The 15051-nt window shown below is 43.8% G+C and overlaps 1 long non-coding RNA gene across 1 annotated transcript in view; it reads right to left on the bottom strand.

The window, feature by feature from the left end:
* LOC130356651 (uncharacterized) overlaps window positions 1-15051 on the bottom strand; it is a 134455-nt gene that overhangs the window by 29024 nt on the left and 90380 nt on the right. Inside the window, exon 3 of the long non-coding RNA XR_008888958.1 lies at window positions 2707-2842. This is a non-coding gene — a long non-coding RNA (uncharacterized LOC130356651). The remainder of the gene's footprint in view (window positions 1-2706; window positions 2843-15051) is intronic.

Below are 15051 nucleotides of genomic sequence, written 5' to 3'. Positions count from 1 at the left end.
ACTTTCTTGCTATGCCCCGTAGTTCCCAAGATATCAGGGTTTTGCTATTTGTTTGACTATCTGTACTTTTCACTTAATAGTCATATGGGCTATAACTGTTTTACCAAATAGGGTGTAAATATTAGGCTCAAGGGTGTGAGGGGGGAGAAGCATAGGTTGGAAATATGAAGATCCTTATCACACCCCCTGAGCTGATTCACATCCCATTTTGCAAATCAAGTCCTTCCATCTGACTATTCCAGTGAAAAGTGCAGATAATCAGATAGTTAAACCCCTGTATCTCAGGACCTGAGAGGAATAGCAAGAAGATAAAACCACTGTTGGAATAAGGGCACCTGATGCTATTACAACATTAATAGAAAACTCAATATTTGGGACTGACCATGGATCCTTTTTAAAGGAAAACTGTCTGCAGTTTTGTGCTATCAAAACTTCTGACTGAGCTATACAGAAATGATAAGAAAAGCAAGAGCAAGATCCCTCGCTATGAAATATAGAGGAAGAATGAGGTTAGGTTTAAACACAGGTTTATTTTTTCTGGTGTTTTTTGAAAAACTGCCACTGCAATTTTTGAGCCAAAGTCAAAAGTGGATCCATGAGAAAGGAGAAGTATAAGTCCTTCCTTTATATTTCCCATTTGATTACACTTCTGACTTCTTTAAAGGGGTACTCCGGTGGTCAACGTGTTTTTCCATTTTTGACTTACCCTATTTGTTTTGTTTCATTTCTATTCTTGTTGTTTAGGTGACTCTATTTCCGGTCTTTGTTGTCTTTTTATCCCCCACTTTGTTTTCCTATCTTTTCTTCTATTTCCTGTTTCTTGCTGTGCTTGAAAACTACAAATCCCAGCATGCCACATGCCTTGCTGGTTTGGGGCAGCTCCTTTTTTTGTTTGTTTTTGCCCTTTACCCACCCTACTATTTTCCCGGGTCAGCGCCCTTATACACAGCACACTAATATAATCAGCATTGGTTGGGATACACTGTCATACACACACAAAAGGGACTACAACTCCCAGCATGTGTCATTCAGGAGTCTTCAGTATGTGGTATAACACCAGCATGCTGCCTCTGTAGTCTCCTGGGGGTTGTAGTTCACCACACCTCTATAGGGCATATACCAGTGTTTTCCAACCAGGGTGCCTCCAGGTGTTGCAAAACTACAACTCCCAGCATGCCCTGACAGCCTTTGGGCATGCTAGGAGTTGTAGTTTTGCAACAGCTAGAGGCACACTGGTTGTGAAACACTGGTGTAACATGATGTTTATGCTGAATAGGCTAGAACAGTGTTTCCCAACCAGTGTGCCTCCAGCTGTTGCAAATCTACAACTCCCAGCATGCCCAAAGTCTGTCAGGCACAGCTGGAGGCACACTGGTTTGTAAACACTAGCATACACACACACAACAGGGACTACAACTCCCAGCATGAATGTCATTCAGGAGTCCACCCTCCCCCTTCACATAGAGATCATTCCCAATATGAGATTTATTCCCCTGCAGTCCATACATCCCCAGCCCGTGCACCTTCTCATCCTCCCCTTCAGATAACACTTATCTTCTCTGTGAGGTCCTTCTCCTGTGCAGACCTGCGTCCTTAGAATACAGAGCAGGGGGGAGGGGAGGTGAGGAGCTGTGTACTCAGCTGGATGAGATGAGGGGGCGTGGCTTATTTTTCTCATGCAGACAGAGAAAAAAAAAAAGCTGTGACATCTTGTCCACAACAGACTCAGAACTGTGGACAACAGTAAAAGAAAACCCTCTGAACTACAGAACTTCCTGCCCAACAAACAGGTAAGAAAAACACACACATGCTGCCAAAACATATAACACATGTATATTGCAAACAAACTAAACTTACAAAGAAGATGCCATATAGTCAAAAAAAATTAACCACCGGAGTACCCCTTTAAATGCCCTTGTGGCAAGATTTATGTTGAGCCAACTGCACGGCAGATTAGAACAAGAATAGCTGAACAAAAGTCAGTAATTCGGAGGTATTTACAAGTGGAAACTCAATATGGAGAAACTAATGTAGCACGGCATTTCAAAAGTAACGGGCATGTAGTATCAGATCTAAGTTGGCAACTTATTGAAAAAGTGGAATTGAGAATGAATAAGAAACATAATAGAAGGAACTTACTGTGCCGTGGGACTTATTGGATCACAGAGTTGTAATCTCTCGAACCAAAAGGTAATGAATGAAGCATGTAGTTTTTACGGGGTACTGCGGTACTGCATCAACTGGTGCCAGAAAGTTAAACAGATTTTACCCTTCCAGTACTTTTTAGCAGCTGTATGCTACAGAGAACATTCTTTTCTTTTTTAATTAATGTTTTGTCCACAGTGCTCTCTGCTGACACCTGATGCCCGTATCAGGAACTGTCCAGAGCAGGAGAAAATCCCCATAGCAAACCTATACTGCTCTGGACAGTTCCTGATACGGGTGTAAGGTGCAATTGCTTAAAAGTACTGGAAGGGTAAAGATTTTTTAATAGAAGTAATTTACCATTCTGTTTAACTTTCTGGCACCATTTGATGTATTAAAAAAATGTTTTCCACCGGAGTACCCCTTTAAGGTATTTCTCTAAGTATACATCGGTGATTGGTTAATGGCATTGTATATGTGGGAACATTGTTGAATTTCCAGCACTGAAAGAGTTAACAGGAATATTGCTATGCCCTAAATCTATCACCTGACCTGTCCTACCTGTGCGCATGACTAAGGGGGTTTGCCCTGAAACGTTGCACGCGGCAGGACAGAGCACGGGTCTTTGTCCATCTGACCTGCATAAGATCGGACATCTGATGTTGAAGTTATCGCTACCATATGTGAAGTTTGGAAACTGAAAAAAAAAAATAATAGGTTGATGTGAAAACTATTGAGTTTGTGAGTAACTTCGCTAACTGATGTCAGCCAATGCCTAGCAGAGGCCACGCTGTCCAGATATAATGTTTAAATATATATATATTTTTTTTATAACATTTAAATATTTTTAAACTTTTCTTTTGTAAGAAAATACACATACTTAAAATTACCCTATTCTGACGCTTATAACTTTTTAGTTTTTCCCCTATACCAGGTTCATTCTTTGCGCCCTGATCTGCAGTTCTTATCAGCACCATTTTTGTTTAGATGGGAGTTGTTTTTTTAATCACTTTTTATAAAAAAAATTTTATTATAGTAAGGTTTCAAAAATCAGCAATTCTGGAGTTAAGTTTTTTGTTATGTTTGTTATGCAGTTTTAATAATATTATATTTTAATAGTTTAATAGTTCTTACATTTCCGCACACGGTGATATAAAATACAGTAGAATCTCCCAATAGCGGACACTAACAGGGAACAAAAAACTGTTGAGAGATGTCCCCAATTGGGAAAAAAGGCTCAAAAATCTTTCTAAATTACCAAATACTGCACTGTACTCACTCCAGAGTGTAATTAACTATAAAACATAATAAAAAGCAATATTACAGTAGAATCTCTAAGTGCAGTTTAATAGCTCTTCATCCTGCTGCACCACTTTATTTCCCCAGTGCCCTGTGTCAAATCATCCCCCCTTACCCCCTGTGGCACATCATTTCCTCTTGATTTCCCTGTGCCATTTTATTCCGCCTTTATTTATCTCTGTGCAAATGCATCACCCCCCTCTTTACAACTCCCTGTGCCATTTAATTCCCCCCTTTATCCTCCGTGCCATCTTATCCCCACTGTGCCATTTTATTCCACCCTTTATCCCCCAAGCCATTTAATCCCCCTCGTTCCATTTCATCCCCCCTGTGCCATTTTATCCCCCTGTGCCATTTTATTTCCCCTTTATCCCCTTGTGCCACTTTCTTCCCCCTGTGCCAAATCACCTCTCTCCCAAACCCCATGTGCCACATCACTTTTCCCCTTCCCTCCTCCCCCTGTTGTTCTTCTTATCTGACCAGCAGGCTTAGGTGCAGGGGCTCTCAGCGGGTTTGATGTTCTCCTGACAACCTCGGTGCTGCACTTACTGCGAGGCTGTAAGCAGCATTGGCTTCCAGCAATGAAGTCATTTGTCAGTGTCTGCAGCCGCTGCTGCTGCTCTCAGTAAGTGCAGCACAGAGGACATCAGGAGAGAGGGGTGTGGCTTGGATGGACGGCTGTGCTGAGAGCTCCCGCTAACCCCGCTCTGCAGCCATGCTTTTAGTGGCCTGTGTGAGTGAGTGGCCGGTCTTCTCCTGGTGGGTCCCTCTGGAGTGGAGGAACACCCGGGCTGTTTCTGGTCCGGTTCCAGAGGCTGACGGTGGACTGGGCGGCTTCCTCCTCCTGCGGCCTGAGCTGTGGTCGGTCGCGCTGCGGAGCTTTGCTGGGGATCCTGGTCGAGTAGCATGCCTTCTCCTGGTCCCGGACGATCTGTGCTGTCGGGCAGTGTGGCCTTCTCCGGTGCTCTGCTCCCTGTCTTCTTGGCCCTCTCTGGCTGTGAGTGCCATAGCGGGCCTTTGTGGGTGTGGCTTCTAACTGTAGGCCTGGTTTCTGTGGAGACTCCCGCCATGGAGTGCGGTCTATGCTGGATCCCTTGCAGCTGCACGGACCCTGCCTCTCCTCTGCTGCTCCCTGGGGAGCTGAAGTGCATGCTGGAACCCTGAAGAGCCTTGCTGGAGCCCTGGCCTCATCCCTCTAGGTCTATTGCTGGGCTGACTGCTGATCTTCTCATACAGATTGTGGGTACCCTGGTGGGAGACATCTTGCCTTGCTGGGACTTGTGGTGCAGTGCATGCTGCGTGGATAAATCTGCAGAGCTGTTGTGTTCCTTGACCAGTGGACTGTGTGGCTAATGACTTTCTGCCTGCTCTTAGTGAGGCCCTGTCTGCCATTGGTGGCTCTCGTGGTAATAAACGGAATAAGAAATCCAAACTGAATGCCGAGGCCTCTTGGCCAACCTTTGATGAGGATGCCTCTTCTGATGATGGGTCCTCTTGCTCTGGTGGCCCTACTCAAAGAAATTCTGGTGCTCAGATCCCGCTTACTTCTAGAGTCTCTGTGCAGGAGGTGAAAGGGAATAATCCTTTGTTGTTCCTTGGAACGTGGCTGAAGGAGATTCTTCCTGTGGATACCTTTTCTCCCTATTTCTCGGTTGAGCGCATCGAGTTCAGGCTCGGCCTCTTCCCCTGGTGGCCCTCCATGTCCCTTTCTTGTCAAACTTTTGCACTTCAAGGACAGAGATGCTATTCTCCAAGCTGCACGTACTAAGGGAGAAGTCATTTGTGATGGAAGCAGAGTATCCTTTTATCCAGACTTTCTGTGGAGGTGCCAAGGGCTACCACTACTCCATTTTGTATCCGGCTTGCCTGAGAGTAGTGGATGGAGCATCTGCCAAGTTCTTCACTTCTCCATCTGAAGCTCTTCACTGAGTGGATGCGGCCCCCCTGTTATGCCTCCGGATTGAACTATCCTGAACTTCATTGCTTAAGACTGTTCCCCATGATTGTCTTTAGATATAGATTAGGGAGGTAGTTTTGCTTAGGTTCCTGTATTCCTTAGGTCTCCTGGGGTAGTTATTTAGTTGACGGCCATCTTAGTTTATGGCGGGGTGGCGGGAGGGCATTCTAGTATTGGTGGTTTAGTCTCATTTGGCATTCTTTTGACCCTCTGTAATAGTTGTAGTTTTGGGTCTAGGTCTGCACTGTGTTAGGGTATAGAAGTTAGTATGTCCCGTTTAGTGTTAGACAGGGTTTTCTAGGGGAAGTTTTGGTCATACCATGTTGTTTTTTTATGTATGTTTTGTGTCTGTGCCCTGTTTGTTTTGTTGCCGGTTGTGTGCTGTGTCTGTGGTCCCAGTTCTCTGCTCTGCTCTGTCCCAGCCCTCCTTGGGTCTCTCCTGTTTCCAGCTTATGTTCTCTGTTATGATGGGAACCCTATCCTGAAGGTGGTTAGTTGGAATGTTTGGGGGCTTAATTCTAAGTTTAAAAGGACATTGTGTCTCGACTTTGTGAAACGCAAATCTCCTCATATTATTAGTCTACGGGAGACTCATGTTATGGGTCAGAAGGTTCTTGCCCTGAAGAGGGCCTTGATAGCACAGGGTTATCATGCCTCTTATTCTAATTATGCTAGGGGCGTTTCTGTGTTAATAACTAAATCCCTGCCACTAGCGGTATCTCAGACAGCTTGTGACTACTTTGGGAGGTTTGTAATTCTACATTGTTCTCTGGGTTCTTTTTCCTTTGTCTTGGTCTCTGCCTATGTCCCCCCTCCTTTTCATGTTTCTGTGCTTGAACTCATCACTAATAAATTGTTGTCTTTTCCCTCTGATCCTGTTATTTTCATAGGAGATTTCAATGTGGTTCCTGACCAAGCTCTCGTTCGCACTGGCGCTGCAGATCCTGGATTCCTCGTTTAATAACTGGCGCTTGGCACTGGGCCTGACAGACCTCTGGAGGTGGAAATACCCGAATACATCTTCTTTCTCCTTCTACTCTGCGGCCCATTGGTCGTTCTCTCGCATTGACTTCGCTCTGGCATCTGAGGACCTTCTTCAGGCAGTAAGGGACATTTCCTACACCACTAGGGGGATCTCAGACCACTCAGCTATACTGGTAGTTCTTCATCTATGCCCCTGTCCTTCTCCCCATACCTGGCACATGCATCCCGGCTGGTTATAGGCGGAGGCAGTTGTGGACACTCTGGGGGTTGCCCATGCAGAATATTGGGAGCATAATGATTCTTACCCTGACCCTTTAATGCAATGGGGGGCATACAAAGCCATGGTTAGAGATGCCTTCGTAGCGGGTGTAGCAGGCCAAAGGAAAATTAGGCCGGCTATGAAGGTTAAGCTGTTGCAGGAGGTGGGTGTATTGGAGGCAGCGTATGTTCGGGACCCCTCCCCTGAGAATGAGAGGGCGTGGGCCAGGGCTCAGAGGTCTCTGCTGGTCATTCAGAAGGATAAGGTCCAGTTGTGCATGGTGGATAGAGAGGCTGCCTTGTTTGCATTTGGGGACAAAAATGGAAAACTGCTGGCATTTTAAGCGAGGGCTAGTTGCACTCCTGCCTCCATCCCTAATATCAGGGGCCCAGATGATGTGGTGGTGACTGACCCTTTGTTGATTAACACTGCCTTTAAGGACTTTTACTCCTCTTTGTATGCTGCCCCTTCTGAGCCCTGTCAAGGGGAGATTTTGTTTTTCCTTTGGAATTTATCACTTCCTATATTTAGTCGCTCTCAGGTAGAGGCGATAGATGCCCCCTTTTCGGTTGAGGAGGTGGAACGGGCCATTCGAGATCTTCCTCATGGGGATACCCCGGGTATAGACGGCATGATAGGTGATTGGTACAGGATAAATGAGGAACGATTGGCTCCTATACTTCTTAAATTTTTTCACTCCATAACTGACGCTGATGCTCTTCCCGACTCTATGAGGGAGGCGTTGATTGTGGTGCTTCCTAAGCCTGGAAAAGATCTGTTACTGCCTGACTCCTATAGACCTATTTCCTTACTGAATGTTGATATTAAGATTTTGGCTAGAGTACTGGCTACTCACCTGTACAGTTTCATTGATACTGTCGTTCTTCCTGACCAAACTGGGTTTATGCCGGGTAGGGCTACTGATGTTAATGTGAAGCGTTTGCAACTTAATATAGCAGCAGCGGGGGAAGGCTTTTCTGCAGGTGTGGTGGTCAGCCTGGATATTTATAAGGCCTTTGATTCGGTACAGTGGCCCTATCTTTGGGAGGTATTGGGGGCATTTGGGTTTGGTCCTTGTTTCTCTGCTTGAGTTCGTTTACTGTCTCTGCTCCTTTTTGCCTGGGTCGTGGGTCACGGCAGGGGTGCCCGCTCTCTCTTTTTCTCTTTGCCCTGGCGATGGAACCCTTGGCCTCAGCTGTTCGTAGGGCACCCGATATCTGTGGTATCCCCAGGGGATCTATTGTAGATAAGGTTTCCCTTTATGCAGATGACACTCTGGTGTACCTGGCGGATGCTGAGGGCTCTCTCCTGTCCCTCATTGACCTACTTGACTGGTTTGGTGTCATTTCAGGCTTGCGGGTTAACTGGGCCAAGTCCTCATTGATGGGTCTGTCATCTGGAGTTCCTCTTCCTTCTAATCTTCTGGCTGGGGTAAAAATGATTTCCCTTTACAGATACTTGGGGGTGGAAGTAACTACGTCCCTGCTAGACTATATGTCGTTGAACTTAGATCCACTATTGTGCTCCACTGTGGAGCGATTGAATGCCTGGTTCTCACTTCCTCTCTCCTTAGCGGGTAGGATCAATATTTTTTAAATGATATACCTACCTAAATTCCTTTACCTTTTTCATTTAGTGTCTGCGATTCCCCTTAGGAAATATTTTAATACATTGTGTGATGCTCTGGGATCCTTTTATTGGCAGGGGAAGTCTCCCAGACTTGGGCTCTTCTCCAGGCTCCTAAAAGGTATGGTGGCTTGGTGGCCCCTGACATGTATAATTATTTTCTTGCCTCCCAACTGGTCTATGCAGCGTGGTGGATCGACCTGGATCTGTCAAACTCGGCAACGGCCCTGGCTGGTACAATTATGGGATCCTATGAATCTCTCACTAATATGCTCTACAGGTATCACTCTCGTTCTACTTTTCCTGTCCCTCTTCAGACTATCGCTAAAGTGTAGTCCGTGGGTCGAGCAAATTTCCACAACTGCTGGTTTCTCCTAGGGCATCCTTGTGATGGAATGTTCATTTACCTCACCTACATAGGTTACAGGAGGCCAGTTTTGGGGGTCCTCCTGGTGTCAAATTTGTGATTCACTTGTTTGGGGAGGACCAAGTTTTCTTGTCCTTTTCAGATATGAAGGAACGTTATGGCATCCCTGGAGAAGCCTTCTTTAGGGAAGTGTGTTTGCGACTGTGTGCATGTGTTTGTCTTTGTTGAGCCTCCTCTGGTTCAGTCTCAGATGTGCCCTGCTGCCCTGATGGTGCTCACTTTTGTAGAGTTGATTCCCTGTCTACGCTTGACAGCTAGTCCCTGAGACAAATGGAGTCTGTTGTTGTTCATGTTTATTATTCCACCTTGTTGAAAAAGAGGACATCAGGAGAACGTCAAACCCACTAAGAGCCCCTCCACCTGAGCCAGCTTTGGTGGGGCTGCTGCAGGGGGACAGGTAATCCTGGGAGCCCAGGCCCCTTACTAGGGTATTGGCTGTGCCGCCCTGATGGCGGCTCAGTGTACTAGGTAGGGCCGGCATATAAGCATGGTTGTCCCTTATTGGGAGTGTTTTGTCCCCCATTGGGAGTGTTTTGTCCCTTATTGGGTGTGCTTTGTCCCCTATTGGGAGTGTTTTGTCCCCTATTGGGTGTGTCCATATCCGCTATTGGGAATGTTCCTTATTCGGAGTGTGCAAATACATGGGACTCTGCTGGGGAATAAAAAACTGTCTGCTATTGGGAGCTGTTGGCTAAGGGAGATTTTCCTGTATGTTTTTTTTTTGTTTTGTTTACATTTTTTTTTTTTTTTTTGAAAAATGGAAAAAGGGGGCGGATTTAAATATTTAATTAGCATGGGTTAATTTACATTTATTAACACTTTTATTTAACTATTTCACTACCTATATTTTGGTCCAAAATGTCCCAAAATACAAATGCCCAAATGGCCACACATTGAGAATGATTTATTTATGAAAAAAATACAAAAATGCATAGGGTTCCCCGTATTTTCATTCTTAGCCAGATACCAACCAAACAGCAATAACCAGATGTTACCAGGGTGGGCAAGGACAATTGTTATTGGCCCTCCTGAACCTAAAAATCACTAGCCTGTTAACACCTAGGCCCAGGAGTGCCATTTTTGACACTCCAGGCTTCTTGGTACCCACTCTTCCTGGTACCCTGTGGTGGATACCAGGGTAATCATTTTGGGTAAGCACTAGCTGTTTTTGGGGTAACGCTAAGCCCTGGCTTAGTAGTAGATTCTTTCTATAGGACAGCTTTCACTACTAATTCTGAAAATAAAATAAAAAACACGAAAAACAAGAAAAAATAAACACTGGTCATGAACATAGTCTATGGAATCCGACGTAGTCCTCTCCATATGGATCTGCAGGGAGAAACAAGAAGGGAAAAAAAACCATGAAAAATGGGTTAGTACATTTTTACCCTTCTTCCCTGTGGAAGAGCGCCCATAGTGCAGTGTCTTCCCAAACAAGGAGCCTCCAATTGTTGCAAAACTACAACTTCCAGCATGCCCTGGCAGCCTTTGGCTCTCCGGGCATGCTGGGAGTTGTAGTTTAGCAACAACTGGAGTCTTCTCATTTTGGAAGACACTGCCAGAAGGGTCTGTTCACATTATACAAAACGAACGATGTGAACAAAGCCTTACATTTACCACCCCTGGCTCCTGGGTTGTAGCTTTACCTCCAATGAGATAAACTGCCTCAGGGTACAGAAATGGCTGTTTCCACAGACTAGAACAAACGTCAGAAAAATTTATAAAATGCAGAAAAAAGCTGTGGCTTTTTTCTCTCACATTTTTCTGGTGTAAAGAAAAAACATGTGAAAACAATCAATCTTCCAATTGCTACCCCTGAACAATGCTATGCCATATAGCATTGATCAGTGTTATCGGCACTCTGCTTCTACAGCCTGCCTAGCCAGACTAGAGAAGCTGAGCAGCGATCATTCAGCATGTAGGCAGGTGACCTAAAGGGTTAATGCCGGACATCAGCCTGATCGATGATGTCTGCCATTAGCTGTGGGTCCCACCGGGAAAAAAGTGCACCCAGTTCCTGAGCTTGCTTCATACACAGTGAGTGGGCGCAGGCTGCATATTTAGGCAGACGAGGGACTTCTGGCCTCATATCAGCTGATTGGGACCCAGCAATTTTTCTGTGGCAGTCGTGGTTAGACCCCCTAATCAACTGGCATTGTCATTTTATCGCTTTTGGGCTAAGTTTTGGGTAAAAAGGCCCAAACTGATGCACAACAATTTTTCCAGGAAAAACACAGACGCCAGATATTGGCAGAGAATCAATAGCAACACAGAAACATAGAATCATAGAATGTGTCGGTAGATAAGAACCATTTGGCCCATCTAGTCTGCCCAATAATCTGAATCCTATCAATAGTCCCTGGCCCTATCTTTTATGAAGGATAGCCTTATGCTTATCCCATGCATGTTTAAACTCCTTCACTGTATTTGCAGCGATCACTTCTGCAGGAAGGCTATTCCATGCATCCACTACTCTCTCAGTAAAGTAATACTTACCACCTTGACTCCTGTCTGTAGCTCCGCCTCTAATTATGTAACCACTAGAGAAGAGGCCGGAGCAAGAGCCAGGCTCATAAGTGGACATCTAGCTACAGTATATACAGATGTCAAAAGATGGCTGTATATACTGATTTTTTGCTTAAAAAAACACCATAGGCTCAGCATGCTATGATTTGGGAAAACTGATAATGAGTCCCAAATCGCAGCAAAAAACTAAGATTAGGGGGGGTGGGGGGGGCAAACTCAAAACGCAAAGTGGATTTGGCAATTTGTATCTCTCCTCTTGTGGTAGTTTTTCTAAAAGAAGAAAAACAACCACAAGAGGACATAGTTTTAAATTAGAGGGGCAAAGGTTTAAAAGTTATATCAGGAAGTATGACTCTGTTCACATTTTTTTTTTTTTATTATTCTGGCAGTGCCTTCCCAAACAGGGAGCCTCCAGCTGTAGCTAAACTACAACCCCCATCATTTCCAGACAAACTCATTTTTCGTGTTTTTCTTTGCTTCTCATTTCAGATACATGTGATACGGTGGACTACTTCAGATTCGAGGACTATATTGATGACCTGCCTTTTTTTTATTTATTTCAATAAATTGTTCATGAGGGCTTGTGGGGGAGTGTTTTTTGTAATAATGGTTTTTCCATGTGTCATGTTTTTTTTTTAATGTAATTTTCAGGCTTAGTAGTGAAAGCTGTCTCATATACAGATCACTATTTTTACTGTAAATTGTTGCTGGGCAGGAGGTACACAATATATACCTCCTGCCCAAGATGAGCTGTGCTTGCGGCTCTATAGCTGCAGGCACAGTTCAGTCCCACTAGGAGCAGAGATTCCCATCAGTATTGTGAGGGGAGCCCCGGTTCCTGTTTATTGTACATCGGTGTGCTATGCGCCATTGTATACTATACCTCACAACTCACCTCCTTACACTCCGTTGGCCAGGCGCCCTGCATCCAACCCACTGAGTTTCCACACATTTGGAAAAACACCAGAAAAAAAATGCAGGAAAAAGCAGTTGCAGTTTTTCTGGTGTGTGTTTTTTCAGGTGAACAAAACAAATAAATAACAAGCGAAAACTTTGATTGCAGTGTCTAACGGGTTAACTCCAGACATCAGCTTGATCAGTGATGTCCGGCATTGGCCATGGATCTTGGCTGCTAATATCAGCCAGTGCTCACCAGGTATGTAGCTCCTGAGCGCACTTCATACAGCGATAGGAGGTGCAGAGCGTACATTTATACCCTGCATTCTGTAGAGGCTAAATGAAATTTTTGTTCTATTTCATAACATATCAAGGAATAAAACACATTTCAAACAAGCCATCTCTATGGGGATTGTTTCTAAGCCTAAGAATGTTGCTGGTCCACTGCATGTCTATGGCGCAACATCTGTTTGCAAGAAACACAATCATTTGAGCTGATTTCCTTTCAAATAGGGATCTCTGATCCCTTTGAAGATCTCGGTTATAGCCTTATTATCCACATGTTCTCCTGAATGAGTGCAGCGGAGCTTGGCTAGAGAACACTAAGCTCTGATCTCGGTGTCAAAATCAATAAAAGGTGACGATAACATCTAAATAAACATGCACCTCCAGTCACTTCCAGTGGGGTAAAATCAAAATTCAAAGCAAATTGGGCATCTAAAAATATATTTATCACAATGAGACAATGAATTAATTAATCAAAAGAAATACAATTATAACTGGTGACAGGAGTCTTTACTGTAAAAATCTGTAAATGTATTCAGAGTCAACAGATTTGCAGAAGCCCACAGTCAAAACAGTAATGTAATATAAGAACACTTTACCAACAATCAATGTTAGGAAAGTGAAATAAATAAATAAACCTTTTAGTCTAGGTTCCCACTTCATTGTTTGGAGTGCATTTTGGCGCATACAGTATTATAACCAAAATCTACATATAATGTGTGCGATGCATGTCCCATTGCTTTGCTTGTGAACTGTGAGGCATATTATGCATCATCAGTCAGTTATATTATAGTTGATATAGAGATGTAAGGGTGTCTTCACACGCTGTGGTATTTGCAATAGCAAAATTTTTGGGGAAGCACAAAAAAAAAAACAACAAGAACAACAAAAAAATAAAACACACAATATGAATACAACCTTTTAAAGGAAATCTGTCATCAGTGTTACCTGAACTAACCTGTTGGGCAGACAGGTAGTACAGGTGAGACTGATGACAATGGTACTTACCTTGTCCTGTTCCGTGCTGTCGTTCTCTGGCAATCCTCTTTGGTATCTTCAGCTCCAGGCCCAACTTGGAGCATAGGCGGAGCTTAGTGATGTTACTGCTGCTGTTTGCTAGGACCCTATTTAAGTCAATGGGATATGTTTGGACCCAGCGATGTGAGTTGTGCTCCATTCTGTTTAACCCCTTAAGGACCAATGCAAATAAACCTGTACGCCCCTGAAAGACCAGGCCTGTTTTTTCAAATCGGGGATGTCTGTCTTTATTAGAGAATAACTCTGGTAACGTTTTGCCAATCACGATAATTCTGACATTGTTTTTTTGTCACAAGTTGTCCTTCATGTACATAGTAAAAGTAAGCCGATATCATTTGTATTTTTTTTTTACAATGCAAAAAATCATGAAATTTTTACAAAAAATTAAGATTTTTTGCTATTTTAACACTAATTGGTTGCATATATTTATACTTACTGACCAAATAGTTTATGAAACTTATACTTTCAGATGTCTACTTTATTTTGACGTCATTTTTTAGTTTTTAATTAACATTTTAAATTAGTTAGAACCCTAACAATTTAACTTGAAATTTTGAAAATTTTGAAAATTTGAAAAGTACATCTTTTTTATGTGCTATGCAAGGTTTGCAGAAATTAAAAGGTAGTAGAACATAGGAACACCACCCCCCCCCCCAAATGACCCCATTTTAAAAACTAGACCCCTCAAGGTATTCGCTAGGGGGTACAGTGAGTATTTTAACACCATAGTTTTTTGGCAGGAATTATTACAAAGTCAGTGTTAAAAATTAGAAAATTGCAATTTGGGGGGCATATTTTTTGTACATCACTTCTGATATTGAAAGAAATGCACCCTATATTTTATTTAGCTGCTTGTCCCATGTTCGGAAATACCCCCGCTTTGGCCATATATGGTTCCTTGGCCGCGTGGTAGGACTCAGAAGGAGAGGAGCGCCATTTGGCTTTCAGGGCAGAACAGTACCCCCACCCCCACAAGTGACTCCATTTATATACCGCACCCCTACAAGTTATTGGCTGGTCGGCTGGCAGTATAACGCGTCTGTCTGTGACAGTTAAGGCTCCTGATGGATATATCCGCCAAGTTGTGGGAATAAGCACCCGCTCATGGCGAATATATCCATTACTGCGGCTGGGTAGCTCAGTGTGTCCGCTCATGACTGCTGGCGGAAAATCCGCCGCTATGAGTGGACGCACAAAGCTACCCAGCCGCAGCAGCGAGCTCATTACCGTGACTGCTGCATAATGTGTAGGATCACGTGGCGGACATCCGCAGCATATTACATGCTGCGGATGTCCGCCAATGCTATCCTACACATTATGCTTTTTTTTTATTAGATTCATTTAATAAATGTATTTTTAATATATATATTTTTTTTTTACACTTTTATTACATTTTTATTTATTTTTACACTTTTATTTTATTTATTTATTTATTTTTACACTTTTTAATGCTTTGGAATACTTAGTATTCCAAAGCATTGCAGTTATATGCTGCCTGCCAGTTTTCACTAGCAGGCAGCATATTTCACTATCAGGCAATACCCAGGGCAGACCTGGGGGTCTTTGTAGGACCCCCGGCTGCCCAGGTATGCAGCAGCACCCCGCGAT

This window comes from Hyla sarda, chromosome 2 (genome assembly GCF_029499605.1).
Source record: "Hyla sarda isolate aHylSar1 chromosome 2, aHylSar1.hap1, whole genome shotgun sequence".
In the NCBI taxonomy this organism is placed as follows: Eukaryota; Metazoa; Chordata; class Amphibia; order Anura; family Hylidae; genus Hyla; species Hyla sarda.
The sequence above is the reverse complement of the archived record's forward strand: the minus strand, read 5'-3'. Positions and strand labels throughout refer to the sequence as shown.